The 17,545-nt window shown below is 42.6% G+C and overlaps 1 protein-coding gene across 2 annotated transcripts in view; it reads right to left on the minus strand.

Moving 5' to 3' along the window:
* Positions 1-17,545, minus strand: part of TTC27 (tetratricopeptide repeat domain 27) — a 502,742-nt gene that overhangs the window by 20,269 nt on the left and 464,928 nt on the right. The gene's annotated exons all lie outside the window — the stretch shown is intronic.

Below are 17,545 nucleotides of genomic sequence, written 5' to 3' on the forward strand. Positions count from 1 at the left end.
ATAGGCTCACTATTACTAGAGGCCCCGTTTGGTGAGAAGTAATTTTCTGCCCCTCACCCCGCTTCTCAACTCGCTGGCTGCCCCTCACCTCGGCTTCTCAACTTTAATGTGATGTGTAATGTTGCTTAGGGCCCCAAAGAGGCCAGGATCGGCACTGTGAATAGTCAAGGCCCATACACACGATATAACTTTTTGATAACAAACTTCAAAATGAGTAGGTTTTCAAAAAAATCTGACCGCGTGTACGCTCCATCGTACAAACTTTTTCGGTTTTCATCTGACAAAAGTTCGCTCTGCAAACGGACAAACTTTTCGGCAACAAAAGTCCTACAGCGCAAAATCCTATTGTGTGTACAGAAATCCATCAGACTTTTGTCCAAAGTACAAACACGTATGCGTAACTCCTCATTTGCATATTTGTCGCATATACAAACGGAAGCGCCACCTAGCGGCCAGCGTGAGATTGCAGCCTAAGATCCGACGGTGTAAGTCACTTAGGGAGATCTATGCGCAACTGATTCTATGAATCAGTCGCATAGATACGACCGTCGGAACTCAGAGATACGACCGTCGGAACTCAGAGATACAACGCTGTATCAGGAGATACGCCGTCGTATCTTTTTCTGAATCCGGCCCAGTGTTTTTTTTTTTAATTGCCGCTCTTCTTTTGATTATAGCGCAAAAAAAAAACAAAAAAAAAAACGCAGAGGTAATCAAATACCACCAAAAGAAAGCTCTATTTCTGGGAAAAAAAGGACGTCAATTTTGTTTGGGTACAGCGTCGCACAACCACTCAATTGCCAGTTAAAGCGACGCAGTGGCGTATTGCAAAAAATGGCCTGGTCATTGAGCAGCCAAATCTTCTGGGGCTGAAGTGGTTAAAATAATTAGTGTTTATGTGAAACCTTTATCCCAAAAAGAAAGAAAACTGTGGTAGCTGATTTTAAAGTGTTAGCTGGAGTGCCGCTTTAATTTGCTACTATATTTTAATCTGCTAGCATATCTAACACCCCCCCGCCAGACCAACAATGCTGCTGTCCAAATCTTCCCCCCTGTGCTTCTTCATCCAAAGTGGTGTCTGTATAACACAGGAGGTGTGTTACTGGCCAGATCAAGGGAAACCGGAGGAAAAATGCCTTAAAATTAGTTTCCTCTATTTGCAGTAAACCATGCTTGTTATACTCACTGTGGAACCTAAGGGGTTAATCCTCTGTATTGTGTAAAAAGGGTGTTTGGTCCAGTCTTCTCTGATCCTCCCCTTCCTCCACAGTCCCCAATCTATCTGCTTCTAATAGAACAGAGCTTTGGGGGAATCCTGCATATGCTCAATTTGGTATGCATTGCAAGAGTTTTTTTCTTGGGAGAGTGCATGTGATCAGCACAGTCCAGACAGAGGGTCAGGGGTCCTGCAGCCTTATAGGACAGTGAGGAGAGAATGAAGACTCCTCCTACAAGCTTTAACCAGACACTGATAGAAATCGCATGACTAACATGTAGTAACAGTTAATATTTACTACAAACAATAGCATTTCCATGTCCTGTGTACTGTGGGAGACCAGATATAGTGAATGTAGGGTCCTGGGTTTAGGAACACTTTAATGGTTGGTAAGCTGCTATACAGTGCATCCTAAAAGTATTTACAGTGCTTAACTTTTTCCACATTTTGTTATGTTATAGCCTCATTCCAAAATGTATTAAATTCATTAAATTCATTATTTTCAGGGTACTTTCAGAGATGGATTTTTTCTTGCCTCGCACCATGAGAAATATGCTTTCCAGGTGGAATGTCAGACTTAAGGCCATTTAAGCTAGCGACCAAGAAGCAGGCTGGTAAAATGGAGTCTAAAGTCTAAATTTCAAAGTTGCACATTAGTGCGATTTCCACTGTCTATTTCATTGCGGCTTGCGACTTCATTTAACAGAAGCCTATGCAAGTGGCAATGAAATCGGTAAAAGCTAGTACAGGAACCTTTTTCATAATCGCCTTGTTGATGCAGTACAACTACCTTGTGTCTCAGTCTTGCCATGTGTATAACCTGTGACATGAGCTGTCTTTCACAAATTCTCCTTATTAGCAGAGTTTGGCTGTTCCTCACCCAGTTATAAGCCTCCTACACAACTGTTTCTGTTTGACCCCTTTCACACTGAGGCGGTTTTCAGGCGTTTTAGTGCTAGAAATAGCGCATGAAAACTGCCTCCCATTCATATCAGTGTGACTTTTCACACTGGGGCGGTGTGCTTGTAAGACGTTGGCAAAAGTGCTGCAAGCAGCATCTTTGGGGCGGTTTGGGAGCTCTGTATTTAGCGCTCCCAAAGCGACCTTCCCATTGAAATGAATGGGCAGCGCTTCCAAAGGCGCCTCGCTAGCGGCCTTAAAGCACTGCTTAAACAGTGTTAAAGTGCTGCTAAGACGAGCGGCACTTTAACGCCAACGTGGCCCCAGAGTGAAAGGGGTCTTAATGACTGTGTTTCAGCCTATATAAAAAACAGATTGGCACCTGCTTGGTATAATTGGTTAATCACACACATGACTCTAATCCTACAAAAACCTTGACTTGGTGCAAGTTTATGAGTTGATGCTGGTTTGAAGCCAAAGGGTAATCACACCAAGTATTGATTTGATTTAGATTTTTCTTTTTGCTCAATTAGCATTTTGTAAATTGATAAAAATAAGCAATTATATTATATTTTTGAAAGCATTCTTATTTTATAGCATTTCTTCATACCTGCCTAAAACTTTTGCACAGTACTGTATATATTTTATTTGGACTGCATTTGGTTTGCTAATCTCCTGCTTGCACAACCCATGTCTAGGTTACTGTTTGTATAAACACGGATGTCATCTAATTCGATCTAATCCACTAGTAAAATGCCCAAAATACGCCCAAGTTGTCATAGCTTTGAATTCAAATCTACAAGATACTGTAAGTGAAGCAAAACTTTTCATTTAATAAGTGGTCCCCATTAAATAAAGAATTCGAGTAAAAACAGAATATATTATTAGAGTAAATACTGACTCCTAGAAGTTACTTTGTTTTAAACTACATATTCAGTTAGTTAGGGCATCTCATCGAATGACAGTTGGTGCTCCACTTTTTTTTGTGTTTTTTTAATCTTTATGTAGGAGCTGGTCCAATCAAAACTGAAGTTTTTTGTTTTTCCTGGAGGACTTGTTAGATTCCCTATTGTTGACTGCAATGGAAACCCCATCCTTTTGGAGTTTCAAACTATGCCTCCTTGCCACCGCACAATCAGCAATGTGAACTAAATGAAAAAATAAATAAAAAAATCAGACAGTGATTCATATTCTGGCAACAGTAAGAAGTTCAGTTCTGACCAGAGTGTGACCGAATCCACTAGCATCTATCCCAAAATGAAATATTAGTTGGAAGTGAATCTAACACGTGTATCGCCAGAAGAACCACATGTACTTTTTCTTTTCTTTTTTTTGCTGCTTCTGTAAATTTAAGAAAAAGCTACAGAATTCTCACTGTGCATGTGGGTACTGTAACGGAATGACCCGTGACAAACAGAGACTTGGGAAGGATGAGGGGTACTCCTGTGCCAGCGTCACTAATCACTCTTGTGTCTAGGGTCACCCTGTGTCCCTTTTGGGCATAGGGTGACTGAGAAATATTAATTAGAAATTACATGAGATGGGACATTACTGATAGTTCATATTGCAGGATCTGAGATATTGCAAAGTGTTGGTTTATTCTATGACTTATCTCTCTGTGTAGACTGTTGACATGTTAAATGAGGCTGGCTCTTGAAAGGCCTTTCATTGTGTGATAACACTGTTTAAAGCCTATTGATGCTCAGGTGTGAATACTTTCTGTTGGAGACAGACCGTCTGTCTAAAGATGTTGATTGAGGGGAAATCATTGTGTGATGGTGTTTTGTTTGAATTCTGTTAATGAAGGAATGTGACTTCTCAGGTGCAGTGATTAGGTAATGTTAATTATAGAGCGGCGCTGAAATGTCTGGAATGTTTAGCAATTAGCCATCTGAAGGTGTATTGAAGCCCCCCCAGGGTGTGATGTGTGGGTGGAGAGTTTGCTTGTTCCTGTGATCACTGAAACATGCCTTGAAAACTGTATATAAACTTGAGAGCTAACCATTAAAAGTGTTCATACAATTTGAAGCAGAGAATAGAGCGGTCAGTCTCATTTTCTGGGGAATGGGATGGATCGGGTCCTGTTGGTTGGAGTGTCAGATAAGCTGTCGTGGGTTGATGGAAGGTCATAAACGGTGGTGACCGTTACAGGTACTCTAACTGTAATTCTATAAACTTTGCAGTGCGAGCGTCCTACCCAATAATCAAGACCCCAACTAAAAATAAGCCTGAATTAAAATGTCCAACAGTTCTATCCTATAGGCATTTTTATTGAAACAGATGTTAAGAAAAACCCAATTCTTCTCAAATAAACACATCATTACAAAAACATATATCTACAGAACACTGTGTTGAAAAGCGTTCATATTATACAAATAAATTGCAGCAGAGGCACTGGGGAGTCTGATGATATATGAATAATTTATATTTTCATGACATACGGAGTATACATAAACATGCATACATACATGCAGCACATGGGGTCTGGTAGATGTTTCTAATGAATGAAATAATTAGCCATTGCCTAGTTTGCTGATGACAAGCTTCAGAAACACAAGTCAAGTAAAATATGTGACGCAAGTCTGCAGTGGGAGTAGGGCATAGATTCTGTTGTGGCTGACACAGTGAACTCAGGGCAGGAAGTAACAGCAAGACAAAAACTAATTACAGGATGCCTGGTAGCAGCTTTAATGAATCAATTAAGTAAAACATGTGCTGGGAGAAAAATCCATAACGGAACCCAGCACTTTTTCTTTGAAAACCACATAAAAGTGAAGCAAACACTTAAAATGAGCAGAAATGACTCATTTAAAATCTGCAATTATTTTCTTTATAACAGAGACATTGAAAAACTTGTTTTAACTACATTATTACTATTGGTTGAATGGGACAATGACACGAGTTGTAATACTGGATTTAAGAAGAAAGTTTACAGCACTGAGTTTTGTAAATGGTGCTAACAAAGAATTGTTTTTCTTTTTTTTTTTTAGAGGTCAACTTACCTCTATAGTGATTGTTGCCTGAATGGTCATCTGTTTTAGTGTACTGAAAAGGTCCTCTACCTGCCAATGGAGATAAGAATGCAGAAGGTCCTCTACCCACCAATGGAGATAAGAATGCAGAAGGTCCTCTACCCACCAATTGAGATAAGAATGCAGAAGGTCCTCTACCCATCAATGGAGATAAGAATGCAGAAGGTCCTCTACCCATCAATGGAGATAAGAATGCAGAAGGTCCTCTACCCACCAATGGAGATAAGAATGCAGAAGGTCCTCTACCCACCAATGGAGAGAAGAATGCAGAAGGTCCTCTACCCACCAATGGAGATAAGAATGCAGAAGGTCCTCTACCCACCAATGGAGATAAGAATGCAGAAGGTCCTCTACCCACCAATGGAGATAAGAATGCAGAAGGTCCTCTACCCATCAATGGAGATAAGAATGCAGAAGGTCCTCTACCCACCAATGGAGATAAGAATGCAGAAGGTCCTCTACCCACCAATGGAGATAAGAATGCAGAAGGTCCTCTACCCACCAATGGAGATAAGAATGCAGAAGGTCCTCTACCCACCAATGGAGATAAGAATGCAGAAGGTCCTCTACCCACCAATGGAGATAAGAATGCAGAAGGTCCTCTACCCATCAATGGAGATAAGAATGCAGAAGGTCCTCTACCCACCAATGGAGATAAGAATGCAGAAGGTCCTCTACCCACCAATGGAGATAAGAATGCAGAAGGTCCTCTACCCACCAATGGAGATAAGAATGCAGAAGGTCCTCTACCCACCAATGGAGATAAGAATGCAGAAGGTCCTCTACCCACCAATGGAGATAAGAATGCAGAAGGTCCTCTACCCATCAATGGAGATAAGAATGCAGAAGATCCTCTACCTACCAATGGAGATAAGAATGCAGAAGGTCCTCTACCCACCAATGGAGATAAGAATGCAGAAGGTCCTCTACCCACCAATGGAGATAAGAATGCAGAAGGTCCTCTACCCATCAATGGAGATAAGAATGCAGAAGGTCCTCTACCCACCAATGGAGATAAGAATGCAGAAGGTCCTCTACCCACCAATGGCGATAAGAATGCAGAAGGTCCTCTACCCACCAATGGAGATAAGAATGCAGAAGGTCCTCTATCCACTAATGGAGATAAGAATGCAGAAGGTCCTCTACCCACCAATGGAGATAAGAATGCAGAAGGTCCTCTACCCACCAATGGAGATAAGAATGCAGAAGGTCCTCTACCCACCAATGGCGATAAGAATGCAGAAGGTCCTCTACCCACCAATGGCGATAAGAATGCAGAAGGTCCTCTACCCACCAATGGAGATAAAAATGCAGAACTATACCTGTCTCAAAGGGAGTTATCCTCCTCTCTGGTTGAATTTGACTGACATCTGCTGACTGGTGATTTTCAGGCCAGATTTAGTATCACATGTGCAATGGGACAGTATGCACCTCCATATACCTGCAAGTCATTTTAGCTTATGTATTTACAGCCCAGAATCCCAAATCTCAGGGTACCCTGGTATCAAAGTTAAGCATAATTAACAAAATAGAATGCCTATAAAGTTTCACCTTGGTACATAATATTACTGGATATGAACATTTATAGGTAAAGTTGATCCAGGGAATATCCAATGGTCTCTTGGGGTTCAGAAAGTATTTTTTTCTCCCACCGGAGCAAATTGGATTATGCTTTGCTGTTTTTTTTTTTTGCCTTTTTCTGGATCAACTGTGGGTATAGGATTGTATGACTCCCCCCACCCCCCTTATATTGTTTTTTTCGACCACACTAATTATGTAACCTTTCAACTCCTGTAGTTTATATTTAATATAACTTAAAAGAAAATCATCCAGATCTTTTTTTCTTACATTCCATATAGTCTTCAACAATTCAATCTTATGTAGTAAAGAATATCGCACCTTGCCGACCAGCCACTGCAGATATACTGCGGCAGGGCGGCTCTATTGCGCGAATCGCTGGTACCAGTGCCGGCCCAAGACATTGTGCTGCCTGGTACCAAGAATGAAATGCTGCCCCCACCCCCCAACAAAAAAAAAATCACGCCCACCAAAATGCCCCCACATTCATTATTTTATATCATGATAACTAAAGTGGACCTGTCATGGCTCTATACATGTATATAGGAGTATAAAGAGGACCTGTCATAGCTCTATTCATGTATATAGAAGTATAAAGAGGACCTGTCATGGCTCTATACATGTATATAGGAGTATAAAGAGGACCTGTCATGGCATTATACGTGTATATAGGAGTATAAAGAGGAACTGTCATGGCTCTATACATGTATGTAGGAATATAAAGAGGACCTGTCATGTATATAGAAGTATAAAAAGACCTGTGCAGTGCAGTGATGCAGGGCGGGCAGTGAGAGATGATGTCATCTCTCTGCTCCCCCGCCCGCTGATTGGCCAGCAAGCCCGATCACCTGCCGACTGTCCCGCCCGCTACATTCACCTGGGCCCGACGCGTGCGGGGAGTGGAGCAGGCAGAACGGGCTGGCTGGCGGGCAGCAATGTGGGGGGAGGACAATGTGGCCCTCCAGAGCCCCTGGCAGGGGCTGACTGGCATCTTTTAGTACATTATGTTATGTACATTATTATGTAAGCATCAGAGTCTGCACAGAGGCCCCCCTTACATCAGAGTCTGCACAGAGGCCCCCCCATTACATCAGAGTCCACACAGAGGCCCCCCTTACATCAGAGTCCACACAGAGGCCCCCCTTACATCAGAGTCCACACAGAGGCCCCCCATTACATGAGAGTCCGCACAGAGGCCCCCCATTACATCAGAGTCCGCACAGAGGCCCCCCATTACATCAGAGTCCGCACAGAGGCCCCCATTACATCAGAGTCCACACGGAGGCCCCCCATTACATCAGAGGCTCCATAGAGGCCCCCCATTACATCAGAGTCCACACTGAGGCCCCCCATTACATCAGAGGCTGCACAGAGGCCCCCCACTACATCAGAGGCTGCACAGAGGCCCCCCATTACATCAGATGCTGCACAGAGGCCCCCCATTACATCAGATGCTGCACAGAGGCCCCCCATTACATCAGAGGCTGCACAGAGGCCCCCCATTACATCAGAGGCTCCATAGAGGCCCCCCATTACATCAGAGTCTGCGCGGAGGCCCCCCATTACATCAGAGGCCCCCCGTTACATCAGAGGCTGCACAGAGGCCCCCCATTACATCAGAGGCTGCACAGAGGCCCCCCATTACATCAGATGCTTGAGCAGACACATCTCTCCTCTCCCTCACCTCCTCTGCACCGTGCATTGAGAAGCGAGTGGGGGGGGGGGAGCTTGGTGCTAGCGAAATTCCAGCAGTTCCAGCTACATGAGTAGACACATCTCTCCCTCCCATCCTCTGCCCTGCGGAATGAGAAGCGGGCGGGGGGGGGGGGGGCGGGGGGAAGCTTGGCGCTAGCGAAGTTCAGCGGTCCCAGCTGCATGGGCAGACTCATCTCTCCTCTACACCACAGATTGAGAAGGGGTGGGGGGTGCTAGCGAAATGACAGCAGTTCCAGCTTCCAGCAGCATGAGCTGCCCCACGGATTGAGATGCGCGGGGGGCGCTGCCACTGCATTCTCACTGGCAATTAGCCTCACAGCGGAGCGGGCCGAGCAAGATGGCGGGCGGCATTTTGCCCCCCCCCCCCGAAAGTGCCGCCTGGTACAATGGTACCATTGTGTCCCATGGTAGGGCCGGCCCAGGCTGGTACGGCGTTTCGTTCAACAACTATAGCAGCCACAGTGTCATAGCCGATGTGCGTGGTTGGCAGCCCCGATGTCCGCTTGCCACCCACGATTGCTCCACAGAGAGCCAGAATGGGGATATGCCAGGGTAAACAAAGCCTAACAGGGGAGTAGAGAAAGATCGTCTGTTCCTAGTGCTCAGGAACAGCGATCGCTCTGTACTCCCAGTCAGTCCACTCCCCCTCCCTGGGACACACTTAAGCCCTTCCCTGTCAGTGCCATCAGTGTCTTATTTTAGCTCTGATCACTGTAATAATGTCACTGGTCCAAAAAAAGTGTCTGATCTGTCCGCCGCAATGTCACAGTCCCACTAAAAATCGCTGATCACGACATTACTAGTAAAAAAAATAATAATAATAACAACAACAACAATTACATAAATCTATCAACTATTTTGTAGACGCTATAGCTTTTGCATAAACCAGTCAATATACGCTTAATGGGATTTTTTTTATATAAAAAATATCAGCAGAATACATATTGGCCTAAATTGATAAATACATTTATTTATTTATATATTTTTTGGGGATATTTGTGTTATAGCAAAAAGTAAAAAAACATTTTTTTTTTTCAAAATTGTTGCTCTTTTTTTTTTTCACAAAAAATAGAAACCACAGAGGTGATCAAAAACCACCAAAAGAAAGCTCTATTTGTGGGAAAAATGTACATCAATTTTATTTGGGTACAGCTTTGCACCCCTGCACACTTGTCGGTTAAAGTAACACAGTGCCGAATCGCATGGTCATTAAGGGGGTAAATCCTTTCGGGGCTGAGGTGGTTAACCATTTCAATACAGGGCATTTTCACCCCCTTCCTGCCCAGGCCAATTTTTAGTTATCGCACTTTGAATGACAATTGTGTGGTCATGCAACACTGTATCCTAATAATTTTTTCCCCACAAATAGAGCTTTCTTTTGGTGGTATTTAATCACCTTTGCGGTTCTTATTTTTTGCGCAATTAACAAAAGAAGAGTGATAAGTTTGAAAAAAAAAAAAACTTTTTGCTGTAACAAATATCAAATTGTTTTTTAAAAATGTTTTCCTCAGTTTAGGCCGATATGTATTCTTCTACATATTTTTGGTAAAAAAAAAAAAAAAAATCCGCAATAAGCGTATATTGATTGGTTTGCGCAAAAGTTATAGCGTCTACAAAATAGGGGATAGATTTATGCAATTTTTTTTTTAAATAGTAATGGCGGCGATCTGCGATTTTTATCATGACCGTCATTGCGGTGGACATATCGGACACTTTTGACACTATTTTGGGACCATTCACACTTATACAGCGTTCAGTGCTATAAAAATGCACTGATTACATTATAAATCACTAGCAGGGATGGGGTTAACACTAGGGGGCAATCAAGCGGTTAAATGTGTTACCTAGGGAGTGATTCTAACTGTAGGGAGGGGACTCACAAGGGGAGGAGACCGGTCAGTGTTCCTCTGTACTGGGGACACACGATTGGTCTCCTCTCCCCTGACAGGATGTGGATCTGCGTGTTTACACATGCAGATCCATGTCCCTGGCTCTGTTACTGGCAATCGTGGCTGCCCGGTGGACATCGCGGCAGCCGGACACACCCACCGGCTCCCGAGTGACGCAGCAGGCGCCGCCAGCGGCATGCGAGCACTCCCAGGCGGCCGGGAAGCCCAGGACGTCATATGATGCCCACCCAGGATGGAGATCCCTCCTGCGGACGTCATAGGACTATGGGCGGGTAGGAAAGTGGTTAAAGCAGTATTAAATCCAAAACAAAAAATAAATAAATTTAATAAATTGCAGCTTACCCTTTCTTACATGCAGTGGCTACCTTAGCTTTATTTTTTCCTTTATTTCAGCTGCTGATCTGGACAGTAACACAGTTCCTACCTTAGGGTGTCTGCACTGTGGATGAAGCAGACACCTTTGGACAGATGCATTGTCTGTCTGGTGAGGGGGTAGTGTTAGAGGGTAATTGAAGCTGAACTTCAGCTAATGCTTTATAAGCACTTTCAGAAAACAGTTGGCTTCCTTTTGGGATAAAATGTTTACATAAATATATAAAAGCTGACAATTGTCATCACCCCTGTCAGTGTTAAATGGTTTGTCTCAACCCTCTAACTGCCACTTTATCTGGATAGGCCAGTCTGGTAAAGTAAGTTGACAAATATCAGACTTACTGGCTGGATCACCATCTGAAAAAAAAAAAGCACCCACCACATCTAAGAATGTATGTTAATTATCAAAAGAATCTCTTCCTAAATTTACAGCAAAACTTATTTTTCTGTTCTCAGTAAATCTTTAATTATCCTTTGGAGGATGATTGCTGGGATAACAATATATTAGACTAGACTTGAATATATTAAAAGGAAATTATAATAATGTTTGGTCATTTGTGTTTTTAATATAGTCTATATATTAGGCGCTCGCATTTGTCACCGATCATTTTAGCTGATGTGTATGTGAGTGTTTTTTTACCTTTTCTACCAAAAAATGTGCACACGGTTTTTTATGGGATTACGCAATGTGCTTCTTTCCTTCCCTGACCTACTGCCACTCTGAGTACCCTCGGTTGTACATTGTGAGGCAAGGAGATATCCAAGAAGAGCATAAGGATTTTTGCGAGCTTGGCGCTCGTGGGGATAAGCCCGCTATTTATTGTCCCATGTGAGTGCATTAGTGTGTTTTAGCATCTGAATGTACTTGGGGGTAATGGAGTTATATATCCTTCTGTCATTCTTTCATGTGGTATCATCTGAGACTGATTCCCCTGGCCATACATTAACCCATCGCAGTATCTGGTGTGCTACATGAGGTGCTATAAGCTGTCAGTGTAACAGCTTTGAGGTAAGCTGCTTGATATCACTGGAGGTGTGTGCACCTCAGAGCATTATACCCTTCAACACTTGTGCTAGGTTCCAGGAATCACCAGGTATTTTTCTATATCTGCTGGTCGTTCAGTCTAGCTGCTGTAAGAGTTACACACTATATATCTCTTGGTTTGGGTTTCCCAGCCTACTCTCAGGCTAATCATATCATCGGATGTGTATCCCTTGAGAATTACCGGGCCTTAGAATAACAGCTGTGAGGTAAGTTGCTAAGAAGTCACAAGAGGTGTTCTTTGCACACTGAAGCTCCTCATTCTTCAACACCTGGCTTTTGGGATCACCACTCAGACTTTCTCATTGCATCAATTTTTTCTGCATGCGTTTCTGACCTATGTTTGGTTCACATATTTATGTTATTATTTATATATATATGTATTACTATTTATTTGTGTATAGTTTTGTATTCACTTCAGTGTGATTCACGTCATTTTTTATATATTTGTTCCACTTATTGATCCAGGTAGAGATTTGTAATACTTGGAGGTTTATACATAGACATCTTTCACGCATATAGAGTGTATTATAAGTCACATCCTCTCCCTTCCCCTCCCTTACTCCCCATTTTTCTGTCACACAGCGCAGACACCATTACCTTTTTCATCATTGCAAGCACCCCCCTCACCATCATCATTGCAAGCCACCCCCTTCACTATCATCATTGCAAGCCCCCCCTCAACAGCATCATTGCAAGTCCCCCCTCACAATCATTAATTGCAAGCCGGTTGTGATCATTGCAAGGCCCCCCTCACCATCATCATTACAAGCCCCCCTCACTATTGCAGGCCCCCCCTCACCATTATCATTGTAAGCCCCTCACAGCCTTACTGTGCCAAACTGCTGCTGCTGTGTCACGGTCCCGCTGTGTCACAGAGCTCACAGTGTAGTTAACAGTTCGGGCCCGCTGTGATAAAAGTCCCGCCCTCCTCCTCCTAGACCAGCTTGTGTGATAGACAGAACACTGGCTCTATCACACAAGCTAGTCTAGGTCAGGAGGAGGGCGGGACATTTATCATAGCGCGCCCAAACTGTTAACATTGTGAGCTCCGTGACACAGCGGGACCGCTGTGTTACAACATGCCCGGCATGTTAGGAATCCGGCCCTGGGTGGGGTGGGCCGAATAAATGTCCTCCGCGGACCGCATGTGGCCCGCGGGCCATAGTTTGAGGATCCCTGATTTAGCCCATTCCTTCACGCATGTTAACAAAACCGCCTCGTAGTATTTTTGAACGTCAGGTACATTTAATCCCCCTTGACTTTTTACTTTCTTCAGAGCTGCCAGAGAAATTCTAGGTTTCTTATTGTGCCATATTCATTTAGTGGTTCAAATTCAAAAATATGCTGGGGGTATATATATGGGGAGCATCTGAAACTTGTACATGATCTTCGGAAGCATTATCTTTAGGGGCGTTAATCCGGCCCATCCATGATATTTCTATTTTTATCTCCTGTAATAGTGGGATCTAGTTTGCTTGATATATCATCTCTGGCGATGCCGTTAATTTAATCCCAAAATATTTTATTTATGTCCGCGTTTAACAATGATATAGGTCTATAGTTTGAACACTTAGTACTATCTTTACCTTCTTTTGCTATAATGGCAATTGATGCCAATAAGGCCTCTTTACTCATCTCATACCTCCTTCCCAATCCATTCATATATGTGCAGTTTTGGGGTCAGGATTTCTTTAAACCTTTTCAAGTATAACGTTGTGTATCCATCTTGCCCTGGACTTTTTCCTGGTGCTGATTCTTTTAACGCCCGACTGATCTACTCTACCGTTATTGGTGTTTCTAGGGATATTGCACTTTTCTGTTATCCGGGGGAATCCTAGCTTTTTTTAAATATTTTTTTCTTTCTTTTTTTCCCTCATCCCATTGTTCTTTCTCCTTTACTGAGTATAATTGTTCATAAGGAGGGGAACGGGGAAACAACAAAACTTAGACCCCATAAAGAATTATCGTAAACTTAGAAATAGATTACATCTATGTGAAAATAGGATGCAAATAACCCATCTCTATGAAAACAGGTTGCAAATAACTATACCATGACTACAGTTAATTTTTTGACCTACAATGTGCAAGGGCTGAATACACCAACAAAAATATGGAAAGAGATCGAGCATCATAGGGCCGGGGTGGTCTTCTTACAGGAGACACAACTATTCCATGAAACAAATGTGAGGTTGTAGTCCAATCAGCACCCAACTTGGAACTATGGCGACTCAATGACAATCAAGCAAAAGGGGTTGCAATTGGAATAGGTAGGGGAGTTTGGTTCTCCCTGGAGGATAGATTCACTGATCCGGAGGGAAAATTTCTCTTCTTAAGGGGGAAACTGTTGGGAATGGAATGCACATTACCTAATATTTATTGCCCTAATAAAGGCCCAATCGTATATTTGGGGGGAGCCATGGAAAAATTCTCGGAATTTAAAAAAGGGAAAGTGTTCATGGCGGGGGACCTGAATTTTTGTATGGATCCAAAACAAGACAGTACGTCCCGTGTACAGGGGACGAGGAACGCCCAATTGAAGGCAATTAAACAGTAAACCTTCACTTAAAATATTATACGCATACCCAAAGGTAACAAACACTCTTTTGCATGTTCAGATCAGTAGAAAAGCAAGACTTTTACCATACAAGTGTGTCACTTTCAGAAGTGATAAAAGCAGACCCCTGTAAATGTGCAGTTAGAACAACTATATATATATATTTTTTTGAAAGACCATCCTAAACTCTCAGAAGTCCTGCATTTATAAAAGGTAGGTCTTAAAATATAGTATCACGTAATATATTGTAAATGTGTCCTGAGTGTAGCAATACAAAGTAAAAAAATAAATAAAAAAATACATTTTTAAATTCCATTTGAGGTAGCTCATGAAAAACAGAGGGTAGTAGCATGTGGGATTTCAACAAACAAGATTATTGGCTTTGTTTTTAGAACCACCATTTGCATGAATATCTAGACCGACACTGTTCAAAAGGAAAAATACTATTTAAAGCGGGGGTTCACCCAAAAATAAACATTCTGACATTAGCTATATGCCTCCAGCATACTGCTAACATCTGCAGTATGCTGTTTCTTTTTTTTTTTTTTGTACTTATCGTTATACGCGCCGTTGTTATCCGTCTCCGGGTAGAGGCGTTACTAAGCAAAGAGGAGTTGATTGACGGGCTGCTAAAGCGCGTCATGCCTTCCGTAAATACCCGAAGTCACACTCGGGTGTTTACGGCGCCTGCGCAGTCAGCTCTACACGGCAGGCACAGGCGCCGTAAACGCCCGAGTGTGACTTTGTGTATTTTCGGAAGGGGTGACGTGCCTTAGCAGCCCTCAATCAACTCCTCTTCGCTTAGAAACGCCCATTCCCCGCAGGATTCCCCGCTCGGAGCCGGTAAACAACGGCTCATATAATGATAATTACAAAAAAAAAACAGCATACTGCAGATGTTAGCAGTATGCTGGAACTAATGTCAAAAAGTGGATTTTTGGGTAAACCTCCGCTTTAAATAGAACCTATCCTTACCTTTAAATCATGGTTGCACGTTGGCAAAACGATGATCAGATCTTTTGTCTTTCTTAGTGGGTTATTGACTAAATAGAAGGAAATGTGGCTTGTATTAAAGTTTAGTTTCAGTGTTTTGCTTTTCCACTTCTTACATCTTTCCGAAGTACTGTTAATGCAAACCACATTACATGGGCACACGTTTGGAATTTTATGAGGTTCTCTAAAGACTAGATTTCTCTTAGGACTTTTGGCAATTATTTTAAGCCTTACAGTAATGACAGCAATTAAAGGTTTCTAACATGCACTGCTTTGAAGGTAATGACGCTCTCATATATTTAATATAACACATAAGACAAATAAACACAATAACTAAACTTAGGAAAATGCTTGCTGTCTATAACAATAATGGTGCAAACGTTTAGCAATATATGGCATGCATACAATAGCACTGGTAGTCTGTAGCACTACTAGTCTGGGTCAAGTAAGGAAAGAACAGGTTATAGTTGTTATATTACTGTGAGTGAACCTGACTTAGCCCTAAACCCTTTACAGCAACAACTGTGCTAAAATGCATGAAAGTGTAGTTCCTTAGGGCCAGATCCACAAAAGGGATACGCCGGCGTATCTACTGATACGCCGTTGTATCCCTGTTTCTATCTTTGGAACTGATCCACAGAATCAGTTTCCAAAAGATAGGGAGAAGATCCGACATGTGTAAGGGACTTACACTGTCGGATCTTAGGATGCAGTACCGCATCCGCCGCTGGGGGCATTTTGAGTCGAAATGCCGCTTCGGGTATGCAAATTAGCACTTACGGAGATCCACAAAGCTTTTACACTTCGTTTTTTCTCCGTAAGTATTAGTTTGCAATCGTAAAATTAGGGCTGCTTTTACAAGGCCTAAACTGTTTAGGCCTTGTAAAAGTAGACCTTTCTATCCCGCGTCGCCGTCTTTTTTTTTTAAATTTTTTTTTTCTTCCCGCCGCAACTCGTATTTTTTTTTACGCCCGTCGCGATTCTCAAAACCCGGCGCAATGTAAAACCGCGCTCGGGAAAATTAGTCGTGAGCATGCGCAGTACGGCCGGCGCGGGAGCGCGCCTAATTTAAATGGGACTCGCCCCATTTGAATAGGAACGCCTTGCGCCGGCCGGATTTAATTTACACAGCCGAAAATTTCTAGGTAAGTGCTTTGTGGATCAGGCACTTAGGTAGAAATTTTCCGGCCGTGTAACTTAAATTGAAAAAGTTACATTGCGCCGGGTTTTTGTGGATCTGGCCCTTAGAACCTAGACCCAGGTTGTCTATTTTTCCATAGTTTGTTTTTCCATAGTGTTTTGTTATAGATGTGTTATCTATCCAAAATGGTGTTATACAGTCGTGCTCATAAGTTTACATACCCTGGAGAATTTATGATTTCTTGGCCATTTTTTAGCGAATATAAATAACACAAAAACGTTTCTTTCACTCATGGTTAGTGTTTGGCTAAAACCATTTATTATCAGTCAACTGTGTTTACTCTTTTTAAATCATAGCATAAACTAGCCATATGACCCTGATCAAAAGTTTACATACCCCAGGTCTTAACACTGTGTATTGCCCCCTTTAATATCAATGACAACTTGAAGTCTTTTGTGGCATTTGTGGATGAGGCTCTTTATCTTCTCAGATGATAAAGCTGCCCATTTCTCTTGGCAAAAAAGCCTCCAGTCCCTGTAAACTCTTGGGCTGTCTTGCATAAACTGCAAGTTTGAGATCTCCCCAGAGTGTCTTAATGACATTGAGGCCAGGAGACCGAGATGGCCACTCCAGAACCTTCATTTTATTCTGCTGTAGCCAATGACAGGTCGACTTGGCCTTGTGTTTTGGATCATTGTCCTGTTGGAATGTTCCCATGGAAGTATATCCTATGCGCAGCTTCCTGGCTGATGAATGCAAATGTTCCTCTAGAATTTTTTGATAACATACTGCATTCATCTTGCCAACAATTTTTACCAAATTTCCTGTGTCTTTGTAGCTCACACATCCCCAAAACATCAGCGATTCACCTCCGTGTTTCACAGTAGGAATGGTTTACCTTTCATCATAAGCCTTGTTGACTCCTCTCCAAATGTAGTGTTTATGGTTGTGGCCAAAAATGTGAAATTTTGGTCTCATCAAACCAAATGACTTTATTCCAGAAGGTTTGAGGCTCTGTGCTGTTTGGCGTATTGTAAGCAGGATACTTTGTGTCATTTGCGTAGTAATGGCTTTCTTCTTGCGACTCG

This window comes from Rana temporaria, chromosome 4, assembly GCF_905171775.1.
Source record: "Rana temporaria chromosome 4, aRanTem1.1, whole genome shotgun sequence".
Classification (NCBI taxonomy): Eukaryota; Metazoa; Chordata; class Amphibia; order Anura; family Ranidae; genus Rana; species Rana temporaria.